Here is a 15,857-nt window from a genome sequence, read left to right as displayed (position 1 = left end):
GATATAATCATGGATTTTGCAGCAACATGGATGGACCTACAGAATACTATGTTAAATGAAGTAAGCCAGAAGATGAAGGATAAATACAGAACAATAGCACTTTTCTGAGGTACATTTAATATATACTATATACACATACAATACTCCAGGAACAAGTAAATGGTCTAATAGGGTAGAAACTCCAAGCACTGTAGTTGCCTGCATCTACTAGGAAGAAGTGCACAAAACAAAAGAAATAGGAACAATACAAAGCCTTGACTATTCTTTATATTGTATTTTTATCAGTTCTAATTAGACTGATTTATTTTTCTTTAAGAATGGTAACTGTTTGAGGACAGCTCTTCCCAGGTGTGGTGTTAGGGGACACACCATGCCAGAGGCCTTTTCCCTAGCTTGGGGGTTGCTGGGAGGCTTGGCAGGCCCCCAGCCATTCCCCTATTTCTCCCCTGGACCTTAGGCCTTCCCTGGATGTCAGCTCAGGTGGCTTGAAGTGGGTTCCAAGTGGAATCTTTTAGGGGTCCTCAGGCTTCCCCCTCCCTATTTTAGGCTGGAGGAGCATGGGGAGGAGGCTGGGCAGATATCTTGCTCCCAGTTCCTTCTGATCCTGGAGGCCAGCACTTCCCAGGTATGGCCCCCAGCCATTACCCTATTTCTTCCCTGGACTCCATGTCTTTCCTGGGTTCCAGCTCATGTGGACTCTATAGTGGTCCTCAGGCTTTCCCCCTTTCTCTCCCTACACTAATGGGGGGACACATGGGGTGGAGGGCAGGCCAATGCAGCACTGGTGTATGTTGAGACATTCACTGGTGATTTTTTTCTTATTGGTCTCCATTTTAAAAACCTTGCGGGGGTACCATATATATTCAAAATAAAAGTGAGAGGATGGACCCTTAGGCTGGGAAGAGACCAGTACTCTTTTCCTACTTGTTTACTCTCAGTGGCCTCTTGGTCTTTTCCTTCCTTTATTGTGTAACTGTAATTGCTCCCATACTAGGTTTCTGATTAGTTCCCACTCTTTATCTTTTCTTCTCTTTTTGAACTGTTTAATAAGGAATTTTGGTGAAAGAGTCCCTCAGTTTAATGCTTATGTTTGTACCAAGTCACGGGGATTTTTGGACTTGTTCTTGGATTTGTGCTGATAATGCCATGTGGCATTATTCCTTGTTTGCAGAGGCACATTAAAATGGAAAATGCTATACATACAAATAAGTTCTTATCTAATAGAGATGAAAACACACAAATCTTGTAGTTCAATGGGACCTTAAACCCTGAACATTGACATAATGACCTGGCACAGACCTCAGAAGAATTGGCATTCTCCATTCACCCCTGAACCAGGAATGCCATCTATGAAACATCCAAAGTTGTCTATAACATCATCTGGAAGCAATCTTCTACCAGGGAAGACCTTACTGCTGCTCTGACATTGATCTACTCAAAAGAGTCTTCCCTTAACACTGAGAATATTGAAACAACAACAATGACCTGCTTACTTGACAGGGCTTTCTGCATTGCCCTTTAGTTGTGAGTTGAAATTAGAGTATGCTCTGCATCATCCTAACTTCAATGTAGGATATACAGATTCCAGGATCTTCAATACAGAAACATTATACCAACAACAGAGACTGTGTGAAAAATAAAACTGTATTGGCACTACAGACAATGACCTGAATTGGACAAACTAGTTTGCCTGGAGCCTAGACTTGGTCTTATGTCAGGAAACTTCAGGGGTAGGGCCTCCTTGTATTTAGGCCAAGGCTTTTCCTTTCCATGTCCCCCATACTTTGGTGGGCCTATGCAAATGATAATTACCACTCTAGCACCGTTTATACTGTGCTCCTTTGACTCTAAACCTTAAAAAAAAACCACTTAAACTTTTGAGGTTAACTTAAACTAATATGCATGTGCATGGATATGTAAAAAACTACTATGCCTTCAAGTTTAAGGAGTTATATAAATGTTATGGCTTTAGATAGTTTTGTGTACTGCTAAGAAATGTTATAATGTACTATAATCTGTGGTCTTGAGGGACAAAGTAATTGTATATGAGTTCTATTTTATTTTTCTTAATGTTCTTTGACTAAGTTCAAAATTAAGGTGTCAGCAGGGGGATTTCTTCTGAAAACTCTGTTTTTGGGTGATTGTCCTTCCACTGTAACTTTACCTTGTCCTCCTTCTTTGCATCATTAAAGAAAAATAAATAAATAAATAAATATAAAAGAATGGTAGCTGTTTTAATGTTGTTTCAAAAGGATAATCTTTTCCTTATGTAAAAAATGTGTAGTTAAAATTTCAAGTAAAAAAATAAAGTATAGAGGCAACAATGGTAGTGCAAGTGATAGGGTGTTTGCCTTGTAGATACTGACCTAGGACGAACTGTGGTTTGATCCCCCAGCATCCTATATGGTCCCCCAAGCCAGCAGCAATTTATGAGTGCTTAGCCAGGAGTAACCCCTGAGCATCACTGGATATGGCCCAAAACAAACAAAAATAAATAAAAAGTATACATTTTTCTCTTGTTTTTGGACCACATCTAGTGGCATCCAGGACTTACTTCTGGATCTGCACTCTGAAATCACTCCTGGAAGGCCATGTGAGATGCCTAGGATTGAATCTTACTCATCTACATGCAAGTCATATATCCTAACTGCTGTACTATCCCTATGGCCCTAACATGTAAATTCTTAAAGTTGAATTTTAATGACTTTTAACCCTCCTGTCAGTCACATCATTTTCTTTTTCTCTTAATTTCTTTTTCCATAAGTAACTCTTCACTTTGTTTCCTACCTATTCTTACACATTTTAATATTGATCTTATTGGTAAATACACACTACTGACATATACTAAATATTCATTATGTACTTTATATAGTTCTACTTTCTCTTTATTTTATAAAAACTCATACTTATGAACATAAACATTATTTTTATATTTTATGTCATTCAAGCAGCATAATTTACAAAGTCATTAATTGTTGAATTTTAGGCATATAGATCTTAAACACCAATCTCAACAGGTTTTCCAAGTTCCATAACCAATGATCCTACAACCTATCAGCCCCAAATCTCCATTCCAACAAAATTCCATTCAGCCCCTGACTGTACCCTGGTAGGCACATTAAAGTTTGGTTGTTTCAGCTTAGATCTCATTTTGGGTGTTATTGAGTCTGTGCTTTGACTGTATATCTATACTACATTTCCAATATAGCAAAACTCATACCTATGTTTCCCCATTACTTCTCTTTCTCATATTCTTCCATCCTGCTTTGGTTGCTTTTATTTTCTGTAATTCTCCTCCTTAAGGTTTAGGATCTAGTATGAAACAGATAACGTCCCTTCATAATATTAAATGTTCTAATGAAATTATATTATATGTTACAGATTACTATGATCATTCTGTCAGTCTTTCTTTATCTAGCAGATTTCACTCATCAATTCTAACTCCAAGATGGAAGCAGCAAATTGCAATATTTAATCATTCCTTGCAATAGCTTGGTATTCCATTATGTATAGATACCACATCAACATGATTCATCAATATATGTCATTGAACAATGAGGTTTATTTATATATCTATTGTAATCACTATAACAATGAATACTACTGGTACTAATATCTTTAATAATTTTAATCACTTTATTTAAATACCATGGTTACAAGGTTGTTCATAATACGGATAGTTTTTTTTTAAATACAAGCCTGCTCATCATTGAGTTTCAGTCATACAAAGTATAGCATCCTTCACTAGTGCATTTTTCTCACCACCAATGTCCCCAGTTTCTCTTTCACTCTCACCTTTTCCCTCTCCCTGCCTGCCTATATGGTGATATTTTCTTCTTCTTCAATACTCTTTTTTTTGTTGTTGTTGTTTTTTTGTTTTTGGGCCACACCCATTTGATGCTCAGAGGTTACTCCTGATTATATGCTCAGAAATTGCCCCTGGTTTGGGGGAACCATATGGGATGCCGGGAATTGAACCGTGGTTTGTCCTATGCTAGCACTTGCAAGGCAGACACCTTACCTCTAGCACCACCTTCCCAGCCCCTACTCTCATAGTTTTTAATTTTTTTTAGACATTGTGGTTTGTGATACTGTTAATGAATGTGTATCATGCATATCACCTTTACTCATTTTAAAATACATTGATCTCTTTTACGAATACATTCTTTTAGAGGAGATAAAGAAGAAATAAAAAAATATATTCTTTTGAATGATTTTTTAAAGTCCTCTAGTTAGCAATTCCCAAAGTAGAATTGCTAGGTGCTATGGCAGCTAAATTTGATGTTTACGAGGACTCTCCATACCATTATCTACAAGAGTTGAACCATATTACATTGTCACCAGGAATAGATGAGAGTTCCTTTTTTTTTTACCAGATCCTGACCAGAATATAGTGTTGATATACTAATTTAATTTATGCTATTATCAGTAGTATGTGATAAAATCTCATTGCTGTCTTAATTTGAAAACAACATAAAAGAAATAACTTTACTATCTTAAACTGAAATATCTAGAATAAGTTAATTTATTCTTAATTATAAACAGTTGGAATTAAAAAGAGGTAAGGTGGTCCCAGGGGTACTAGTCCTTCTGCATGGTTTGCGTTTGAGTGGTGGATGGAGCAGAGGATCCCTAGTGCAGGGGACCCAGGGATAAGTGGCACAGGGTACAAGGAAAGTTTAATGTTTGTTTATTTATCCAGGAACAAGTATTATATAAGTTGGTGCTAGTACTATTAATCTTATCATGTTTTGCAATAAACCATTGCCTTACTTTTGTATAACTTTAAACTTTTATTTAAGTATTCAAATGTATTTCCACCTAAATCTCCACATATTGTTGTTTTACCACTTTAAATTGTGACTAAATTTCAGTACTAAAGTAATAAAAGATATAATAACTCTTAAACTAATTGTACAATGCCATCATTTTTGTAATGATAAATAATAGTTATATAAAACTGCTTTTATATTATAGACACATTTTATATTAAGAAAATGTCCTTTTCTTTAAAATAATATCAACCCATATGTTCTCTCCATTTATCTTATATTGTTTCATATTTTTATAATCTATCAACTATTCCTTTCATCCCATAGCTCATTTCCCTCAAAACTTTTTGTGCAGTGTGCAGGAACTACATTTACATCATAGATTTGTTATGTGATGATATATTTTCATCATCACACCAATTTAAAACATGATATCCAAGTTAAAATGCCCTAATATAAAAGGCCTATCAAGAAAGCAAGGCGGGGGGACAAAAGCACAGGGAAAATAAGGATCCTGATGTAAGTAAATAAAAACTGGTAATATATGGGTATTAGAAAATCTGAAATTCTGTGAGTGTAGCAACTGGGAGAGAAACTGAGGAGACCCATCACCTTTGCTTGTTTCTCTTCTCTCCTGTCTCCTGAAACTCTCTTGAGAAAGACCCAGAGAAAACTCTCCTAGAGGCTCCAGAAGAGAGATCTTTCTCACTAATGAACCCACCATAACACATAGAAAAAATGGGGACAGAGAGATAGCATGGAGGGTAGGGAGTTTGCCTTTTATGCAGAAGGTCATTGGTTCAAATCCTGGCATCCCATATGGTCCCCCGAGCCTGCCAGGGGTGATTTCTGAATGTAGAGCCAGGAGTAGCCCCTGAGTAATGCCGGTGTGACTCAAAAAAGAAAAATCACACTACTGTGACAACAGAGAAACTTCATAAGCAAACAACATGCACAGAGAATGAAGATGATAGCTCTGATGACTCAAAAATTAGCAACCAGCTGATGAATCTCTCAGATAAGGAGTTTAGAATAAAATAATGGAGGATCCTCATAGAAATCAAAGAAAGCATATATCAAGTTGAACCAAACACAAAGATAGAAACCAGAAAACTCCAAACTGAACATGCTTTCCCATGGTCCCATTTGCACAAACCGCCTAAGATGGGGGTAAGGGAGCAACTACACCATTCCCTCCCCCCCCCCGTGCACATTCCCTAGGTCCCAGAGCCCCAGTTGCATGCAGACAGGGTGATTGTGCAGCTACCCACCCATTCCATCCCCCAATGGCATGTGCGTTCCCGAGGTATCCCGCACACCAGCCACATGCAGAAGGGAATAAGAGAGTAATACCCTCTCTGGATACCCCCTTGTGAGTGTGCCGAGACACCTTGTGCTGCTAGAATGGGCTGGGATCTATAGACTGGAGGGGAGGGAGTGTGGGACAAATCCCCTGACCTTTAGATATGCTAAAGCAGCCTGTCCCCCTGAGCCCAGAAGTGGACCTTGGAATCTCAGGTGCTCAGGGATGTTGCCGGGCTGAAGGAAGATCTCCAGCTGAGGCCTGGAGAGGGAGTAGCTCAGCTGACTTTCAGGTAGGGGAGGGGATTAGGGAGCTAGGCTCTACAGTGCCCTCTAACATTGTGGCCAGGAGCATAACAGTATGGTTGGTAGTAAGAGGAGGTGAGCAACTGACCAGGCTCCACTGGAGAGTGTGCAAGAGGCCAAACCTCAGTGAGTTAAGCAAAAACCCCCATCTAGAGCCGCACTCAGGAAAGTGTCCCACCCCCAAGCCACAGATGGCAAAACTTGGAAGGCACCTCACTCCAAGCCACACCAGCAAATGCAAAGAAATATGGGGAAACTAAGAAAGATCCTAACAAATGGGGATATGGAAGAAACCCTAACAAATTTTCAACTCCACCAAAATGCACAGACCCAAGAGATGAAGATCTAAAAGCATCCATGAGGAAAGAAATGCAAGCCATGCTAAGAAAAATGAAAGAATCACTAGCCAGCGAGTAAAAGACATCCATGGATGAACAAATCAGCCAGCTTAAAGACCTGTTACAGAACATGAGAGATTCAATACAAATGGAATTAAAGAAAATTAAAACACTGTAAAAAATCATATGAGCAGAATCACACAGTTGGAGAAGTGCATAGAAGAACTCAAAGAAAAACTGCAAACAGAAAAAACCAGGAAACCAACAAGGAAATAAAAGACAAAGTACTGGAAGAAAAAGTCCAGTATTTAATGAACAAAGACAAAAGAAATAATCTAAAAATTGTAGTTATACCAGAAGGGGAGGAAAAAGGGAAAAAAGAAGAACAAGTAGTCAGGGAAATAATAATAGAAAAATTTCTCACCCTTTGGAAAGAAGCTTCAGTGCATATCCAGGAAGTGATAAGAGTCCCTAATAAAATAGACCCTAATAAACCAACGCCAAGACATATAGTAATCCAAATGGCAAAAAAAAAAAAAAAAGACACAGAGAAATACGAACTCCTTAAAGCAATAAGGGAGAAAAACCCTCAAGTACAAAGGAAGGGACATAAGAATCAAAACAGATCTCCCACTTAAAACAATTCAAGCAAAAAAACAGTGGAATGACATATTTAAACAACTAAATGAAAGAAATTTCCAACCTAGGATCCAATACCCAGCAAAACTCTCATTCATATGGAGGGTAGACTAAAAACATTCTCAAACAAAAATGAACTTGCATTATTTGGGCAAACAAAACAGATTATAAGTGATCTACTCAGAGACGAATAGCACAATTCAAACCCCCAATTGTAACAACAACCACCCTAAACAACACAACTGCACAACAGCCCTCTCTCAATAATCACCCTAAAATTTAATAATAGACTAAACTCTCCCATTAAAAGACACACAATAGAGGACTGGATTAGAAAACATAAACCGGACTTCTGCTGCCTGCAAGATACACACAAGTACACGACAGGCACAGGATTAGAATAAAAGAATGAAAATCAATTATTCAGGCCAATGGAAAACAAAAAAGAGCAGGGACAGCCATCCTTATATTAGACCAAATTGCATTCAACCTCAAGAAAGTGATCAGAGCCAAAGAGGGTCACAACTTACTGATCAGGGGAACACTAGATCAAGCAGTACTAATCCTGGTAAATATTTATGCACCTAATGTAGAGTCAGCAAAATATATGAGGTAATTGCTTGCAAATCTGGAGAAACATATGAAGGGAAATGTGATAATAGTAGAAGATATCATTACCCCACTATCACTACTGAACATCCAGCAGACAGAAAAATAGCAAAGAAATAAAAGCCCTAAATGAAAAATTAGAACTATGGCTAATAGACTTATATAGAGCCCTCCACCCCCAGAAAGCAGAATACACATTCTTTTCAAGCCCACATGGAACCTTCTCCAGTATAGACCATGTCTTAGGATATAAATCTAACTTGTATAAAACCACAAATGTAAGTATTATTAGAAGCACCTTATGAGATAACTATGCAACAGAGGTCAAAATTGACTGTAAAAAGAAGCAATGGAGAAAATCCAACACCTGAAAATTAAACAACATGCTGCTCAACAATAGATGGATCAAAGAGAAACTCAAGGAAGAAATAAAAAGATTCCTTCAGACAAACGATAATGAAGAGACAATTTGTCAAAATTTGTGGGACACAAGAAAAAAACAGTAATTAGGGAGAAACTCATAGTAATGCAGGCCTATGTCAGGAAAGAGGGAAATGACAAAATAAACAGTTTAAAGGATAACCCTAAGGAACTGAAACAACAGCAGCAAAGAAATCCAACCACAACCAGAATGAAAGAAATAATGGGAACAATCTCTGTTGGGAGGGATGTGGTATAAAAGGAACTTTCATCCACTACTGGTGAGAATATCCCCTAATCCAACCCCCATGGGAAACACTCTGGAGAGTGCTCAAGGAACTCAGAATTGAGCTGCCATTTTATGCAGCAATTGCTTTCCTAGGTATCTATCCCCAAGCCAGAAGGACATTCATCCCAAAGTATGTGTGCATCCCACTATTTATCGCAGCACTCACTATAATAGCCAAGACTTGGAACCAACCTTGATGTCCAACAATAGATGAGTTGATCATTAAGATGTGGTATCTATACACAATGGAATACTACACAGAAGTTAGAAATGATACAATCATAGATTTTGCAGCAACGTGGATGGACCTAGAAAATATTATGTTAAATGAAGTAAGCCAGAAGATGGAAGATAAACACAAAATGATAGCACCATTCTGAAATACATAGAATATACACCATATATTCAACCAAAACTCCCTGATCAAATAACAGGTTTTAACAGGGTAGAAACTCCAAACACTGTAATTGTCAACACATACTGGGGAGTAGTGCCCAAAACAAATGAAAGAAGACAACACAAAGCCTCGACCACACATTATACCATAAAGAAAGCAGCAACAGCAGAAACAGCAGCATATAGAGACCAGGTATATAATCAGCCCTTTATTATAAAGGCCCATAATAATCTCTTGGGATCTTATACAAGATTACAGGTAATGAATACGATGGGAAATTACTGACTCCAATGAAAGCATTTTGAAACAATATGTTTTAATGCCTTAATCTTATTATATTTAAAATAACCTCTCAGCTTTTAGGTCCACAGGGGTTCTTGGATACAAAAGGTGGACAATCTAAGGTGGCACTTCAGTGCCCAGTCATATGAGATACCATACATAGCTTGCATTATGAAAATGTCTTGATAAAACTCTTTAATATACCCCCTATCTCTAGGTTATGCCCTCTTTTAGGCCCTGAAGCACGTAACCAGCCAGACCACCGAAGCAGCAACTATGACCTTATATATATATATATATTTTTTGGGGGGGTGTCACACCCGGCGGTGCTTAGGGGTTACTCCTGGCTGTCTGCTCAGAAATAGCTCCTGGCAGGTACAGGGGACCATATGGGACATCGGGATTCGAACCAACCACCTTTGGTCCTGGATCGGCTGCTTGCAAGGCAAACGCCGCTGTGCTATCTCTCCAGGCCCGACCTACAGACTTATATTATACTACAGGGTCTACTCATCGAACACGTTCAAGTAAACTAACATTCCCTTGCTCTTTTCTCCTCTCTTCTCACTACTTCTTTTTTTTTCTTTTTTCTTATTTTTCTGCCTCTTCTACCATTTTATCTTCATTATCATCAATTCAATCCATGTCAAATAAAAAGCACACTGTTGCCCTCTCTTTAGGAAAGAAAAATTGATATATAATGTGCTGTGGACAATACTGCATAGAGAAAACACCTATATAGATAGACCTCACTAACACAATGTTTAGTACTCAAGATGTGAAACCTATGTGTACCCAAAAGTTGATCTATTAGTTTCTTTACCTCACATATATTATATTTATCTATCTTTTTGTACTTAGCTTATCTCATGCTCTCCCCACCTCTTTTCATTAAGATATACCTGAGCTAACTTCTATATGTATATATGTGGGCAGGAGCACACAGAGATAGTTATCCTCCTTGAGAGCCAAACCTAAATTATAAACAACTCATACTTACAGTGTATATAGCCCTTCTCATATACTATTCCCACTTCCCCCTTCAAAAATCAGACTATTCCTTCACCCCTCAATCCTGTCCCGATTTCACTCCTTATTAAAACTCTTCACCCTCAGCTCTTAATACATTAGGCATAAAGACCAACCTCCAACCCCAACAAACCAGTACCCAGCACCCAAGCGAAGGGACACCCACTCAAACCCACACCTCGTCCCAAGCAAGAAAATAAAACCAACAACCCTGCTGACTTATGCTGTGTGGCCTTCCTTATCACCTCTCCCTAATGTGGACTGTTGCTTGATACTGGACTTAGTTCCAAAAGAATCCCCACTGATAGATCTCTACCCAAGACCTCTATGCCGCAAATATTTTCTCAATCTCAGAAGGCCAGGGTGTGTGATGAAAATGCATTTTGGAGCCCACACCCTAAAAGAAAAGCCCATACTTCCATCATAAGTATAAGATCTATATAATACTACCTGTTATCCTGTTTTTCCCAAATGTAAGGTAGTCTCCTGCATCACTTTGTTTCTTTAATTACATTTTTATTTCATTTAAAAATATTTTTGGTTATATATATATGAGCATACATATTTTTGTTTTTTGTCTTGTTTCTGTTTTCTTCTCTTTTCACCTCCAAATGCAACAGCAATATAATGTAGCACCATTTCTTCCTGCAACGGCATCCTAAAAAAGGGGAAATCTTACATATAAATACAAGCCTTTATTTACTAGAGATAAGAACTCATACGTTTTTACAATATGGGGCACCTCCCACATTGAATATATGTCATGTGGAACCAACTTAGGCCTCAGGTAATTAGACACCGACCGTCCAGCCTTGAACCCTGGATCCCAGACATAGAAACAGTTCACAACAGTTCCAGGAACAAAATACCCTTTTGGGCATCCTTAATACTGCTCTGACACCAACATGTGCCAGTTCTAATATGATATATGACAATGAGTAAATGGGAACAACTTGAACTAAGAGCAGGTTGTCCTACCTAACCAGCCAATGATAAGACAAAATCAGATTTGTCATCCTTTGATCTGTGCACAAGCCAAGATCGCTATCTACAGATGGCTGACTGTTACAACCATGAATGGACAGTACGTATCCTGCGACCAATAAAAAAGCCCTAGCCTAGGTTTTGGTCTATGATTTGTACAACAAAATAGATCTCTAATTCCAGAGGTCTGACTGAGACAGTCGAAGCTGAATGGGTCTTCTGGAAATATAACGAAAGTCTCTATCCCAGGCTCCATCCTAGGATCAGTGCAACGACCAAGACCACCAACTACAGAAGATGGATTAAAATGACACAGGAGGAACAGAACTTCTAGAACCCACAAAGAAAGACTTCATCATAAGCTCCGTTTCTTGACCTATGCAGACACCAAGATCCCTAGATACAGAGGTCTGATTTTATCACCCATGACGAAGCAGAAGTCTTCCATACACCACAAAAGCACCAAGGGGAGAGTAAATGAAGATGCAAGGAGTCTATAGTTAATTCCATGACAGTATACTTCAAGGATTGAGAAACCCTGTATGTCTTAGGCCAAGGAAACTTCTTCTCTAATGTCCCCAAATTAACCGTGCCTATGCAAGAAAACCAAACCACAAAACAATCTTTTATTTATCTATATATTTATTTATTTATTGACTTTTTTGGTGTAGATATTGAAGTTAATGTTTTCTATTTTATTTTATCTTTTTCTTTCTTTTTGCACTTTGGCAGGTTTATATTTCAGGACTGAGACGATTATGTGGTGCTTGTCTTTATTTCTGTAATGCTCACTAGATGTTTTATTTGATATTTCTTTTTGTATTGTTGTGGTGTTTCAATTCCTTTTATTCTTTTCTCTCTTAAATGAAGTTGAGAGCCCATTTTTGGCTTATTTGATTTTTAACCCATTTTATTGCTTTATTTTCTTCAAACAAAACCACATAATTTGAATTATCTAGTTCTATCTCTCAGAGAGGAAATAAGGGAAGGTACCAGGTCCAAACATATGTATGATCACTAAGTAGTAAGCTAGACACAGAGGAGGGCACTTGTTCTAGCTAGCTGAACTGGAAACCTCAAAGGATAGCCTCTCCAACAGGGTTATAGCAGCCTAGGACAGAATCAGTGAACTGGAAGATCAAATGCAGAACAACTCCATATAGTGAAGATATTGGAAAAGAACCTTAAAGCAAACAATCAGACAAAGAAAAAAGTACTCAAAAATGTGATCAGATGAAAATAGAAGTCTTTGATAAATTCAACAGAAGCAATGTAAGAATAATTGGAGTCACAGAGGCCCAGAAAAGAAATCCCCAGGAAGAATCTACAGTCAAAGGCATCATCACAGAGAAACTCCCCGAGCTGAAGACTGCATGGAACCAAATTCTGCATGACTGAAGTGTACCAGCTAAAATAGTCCCAAAGAAAAGTACCCTAAAACACATTCTGGTCACAATAGTGAATCCCACAGATAGAGATAGAATACTAAAAGCAGAAAGATCAAAAAGGGAAATTACATGAAATTGAAAAAAAAAACAAACAGGAACACTTTCCTATAGTTTTTATGAAGCCAAAACTACTTTAGTACCAAAAGCAGACACAGATACTGCAAAAAAAAATTACAGATCAATATCCCTGATGAACACAGATGCAAAGATTCTCAACAAAATCCTGCCAAATAGAATCCAATGTATCATCTGGACATCTGGAAGTTCATTCACTACGTTCAAGTTTCATCTCAACAATGCAAGAGTATTTTAACATGCACAAATCTATCAACAATACACAATATCAACAACAAGAAAAATAAAAACACATGATCATATCAATAATGCAGAAAAAGCATATGATATGGTCCAACACCATTTTTGATAAAACCTCTCAACAAGTTGGAAATGAAAGGAACCTTACACAATATAGGTAAGCCCATCTAACACGAAAAATTGAAATTATTATCCTCAATGGATAAAAAATAAAAGGCTTTTCCCTAAATTCTGATACAGGACAAGGCTGTCGTCTCTCACTGCTCCTATTTAAAATAGTACCAGAAGTACTTGCTATAGCAATTAGACAAGAAAAAGATATCATGGGCATCCAGATAGGAAAAGATGAAGTCAAGTTCTCACCTTTTGCGGATAACATGGTACTATATTTAGAAAACCCTGAAAACTCTACCAAAACGATTTTAGAAAACATGGAATCATATAGCAATGTGGCAGCCTACAAAATTAACAAGCAAAAGTCATTGGCTTTTTTATACACCAATAATGATAGAGAAGAAATGTACATTAAGAAAACAACTCCATTCACATTAATGTCAAATAAACTCAAATATGTCATGTTCAAACTGATGCAAGTTGGTGCTGGGATAGTATTTGGAGTTTACCAGGGAGGACTCAGTTCCCAGTGCTATTGCTGGGACCCATGTAGACTCCACATCGGGGAACTGGGGTTCTGTGTTGGAAGGTCACTCTCCAATCACATGAAGTCTAAGTTGAATCCACATGACACATGTTCAAGTTGGAGATGTCCCTGTATTATATAAAGTATGGGTTCTTATGCCTAGTAGATAAGAACTTATTTCTGAGCATAACATTTCTCCTTATTTAGAGTGCCTATGATAATTGGTATGGTGACATATTATATATTGCTGGTGGATTTGGAGGTAAGAATGATAGTCTGCACAATTTATTTGCCTTGGTTTTGACTAAAGCTTTTATCCTTGGCAAGACTTTTCTTGTAGGGTGTTGTACCAAGCAGGACCAAAACAGGTAAGGTTAGAGAGAGAGGGGGGAAAAAAAGGAAGAAAAATATATAGGGTAATCCTGCCTGAGGTGGGTCGGGACATACACACACTGATTCCTGCTGGTTTCTGCCGGGAGTCAGAAGGGTGCAGAAGCCATCTTGGGTCATGCTGTTTTTAGCTGCCTAAGACTGGATTTCATCAGTGTTCCTGCTGGTGATCCTGCCTTCTTCAGAGGTGGGTCAGGAGGTACACACACTGATTCCTGCTGGTTTCTGCTGGGAGTCAGAAGGGCACAGAAGCCATCCTGGGCCATGCAGTTTCCAGCTGCCTGAGACTGGATTTCATCAGCATTCCTGCCGGTAATCCTGCCTGATTCAGAGGTGGATCGGGACATACACACACTTATTCATGCTGGTTTCTGCCGGGAGTCAGAAAAGTGCAGAAGCCATCTTGGGTCATACTGTTTTTAGCTGTCTGAGACTGGATTTCATCAACGTTCTTGCTGGTGACCCTGCCTGCTTCAGAGGTGGGTCAGGAGGTATACACACTGATTCCTGCTGGTTTCTGCTGGGAACCAAAAGGGCGCAGAAGTCATCTTGGGCCATGCGGTTTCCAGCTGCCTAAGGCTGGATTTCATCAGTGTTCCTGCTGGTGATCCTGCCTGATTCAGAGTGAAAGACAGAATTGAGGAACTCTGCTGGAACTCAGATGCCAGCACCCTTATCTGCCTGTCTTCTGTGCTGTGCTCCATTTTTGATCTGATTTCATCCTGTGTGTGGCTAATCTGTGGATGACTCACCTTCCCTGGAGCCTTCCCTGGAGGTGAGTTTACAAGCCCAGAAAGGAGAAGCTGCTGAACTCTGCTGGAACTCAGATGCCAGCATCCCTATTTGCCTGTCTTCTGTGCTGTGCTCCATTTTCGGCCTGATTTCATCCTGTGTGCGGCTCATCTATGGACAGCTCACCTTCTCTGGAGCCTACCCTAGAGGTGAGCTTACACGCCCAGAAAGGGGAAGCCACTGAACTCTGCTGGAACTCGGATGCCAGCACCCCTATCTGCCTGTCTTCTGTGCTGTGTTCCATTTTCGGCCTGATTTCATCCTGTATGTGGCTCATCTGCGGATGGCTCGCCTTCCCTAAAGCCTTCCCTGGAGGTGAATTTACAAGCCCAGAAAGGATGGAGACAGAGGAGAACGGCTGCTCTGCTTCACTTCCTGGACATGCACATCATTTAACCAATGAATAAAACCACAACACATAGAAAAACCCTTAATAAAAGTGTGACAATGGGGAAATAATGCAGGCCAGCACCAGACATAGAGAATGACGATGGCAACTGATGACTTGAACATGACCAACCAAATAGTCTCTCAGATAAGGAGTTTAGAGTCACAATATGGAAGATGCTCAAAGAACTCAAAGGAAGTATAGAAGAGAATACTAATAAGAATCAAGAGAATATGAAGATAGAAATCAGAAAACTCCAAGCTGAACTTTTAGGTCAAAAAACAGGTCTGAAAAACTCAGTAGATGAATTGAAGAAAAAATGGTTGAGCTTTCCCACAGGTTAAACAGCAGCTGAGGATATAATTAGTACACTGGAAGATGAGATGAATAACAACTCCATACAGCAGAAAAAATTGGAAAAAAGCCTAAAGCAAATGATCAAACAATGGGAAAATTACTCAAAGAATGAAAACAGATGAAAATAGAAATCTATAAGCTCAACAGAAACAACTTAAGA

This window comes from Suncus etruscus, chromosome 18 (genome assembly GCF_024139225.1).
Source record: "Suncus etruscus isolate mSunEtr1 chromosome 18, mSunEtr1.pri.cur, whole genome shotgun sequence".
Classification (NCBI taxonomy): Eukaryota; Metazoa; Chordata; class Mammalia; order Eulipotyphla; family Soricidae; genus Suncus; species Suncus etruscus.
This window is presented reverse-complemented; position numbering follows the sequence as displayed.